Below are 584 nucleotides of genomic sequence, written 5' to 3' on the forward strand. Positions count from 1 at the left end.
GTCTTCCTGTTTATTGCTTGGCTGTCCTTTACTTTGTTTACAGCGAACTTTTCATTTCACAGTTTACTCTCTGGAAAGTCTTGAGCGTCTCAAGACTGGGCAACGGCGACGCTCCAGATGTTCTTGGACCGCTTACCAAAAAAAACCAGCATGCTTTCGGCATGAATCATAGAATAACGGGGTTTAGAAGGGGCCTGGCTATGTAAAGTCTTGCTTAATAGAGCCTCCATGTTGAGACTCAGTGTATCTCTGCGTAGAGACGGGATGACGCGCAGAGGCATTTCAGGAGTCAGGGGGTGTTGGGGTCACCGGTCCTCCGGGCTGTTGTTAAAGCAGGAACCTGTTTTTTTAAACTCTTTTAACTCTGAAACGGGAATTCTCTCCCGCTGTGTTAGGGACGTAGTACACAGTCTGTAAAACTGGGCTGCTCCATACAGTTAAAAGTGCAGAACAGGTAATAAAAATGTGAGTACTTGGAATCTGGGAAGAAAAACACAACGACAACCCAACTTTTTATCTCTAGGTACTTTCCGCTAAAAGAGATGTCATAAAATCATGGTCCTTGGCCTGTCGTACAGCAGCGT

This window comes from Pogona vitticeps, chromosome 15, assembly GCF_051106095.1.
Source record: "Pogona vitticeps strain Pit_001003342236 chromosome 15, PviZW2.1, whole genome shotgun sequence".
Classification (NCBI taxonomy): Eukaryota; Metazoa; Chordata; class Lepidosauria; order Squamata; family Agamidae; genus Pogona; species Pogona vitticeps.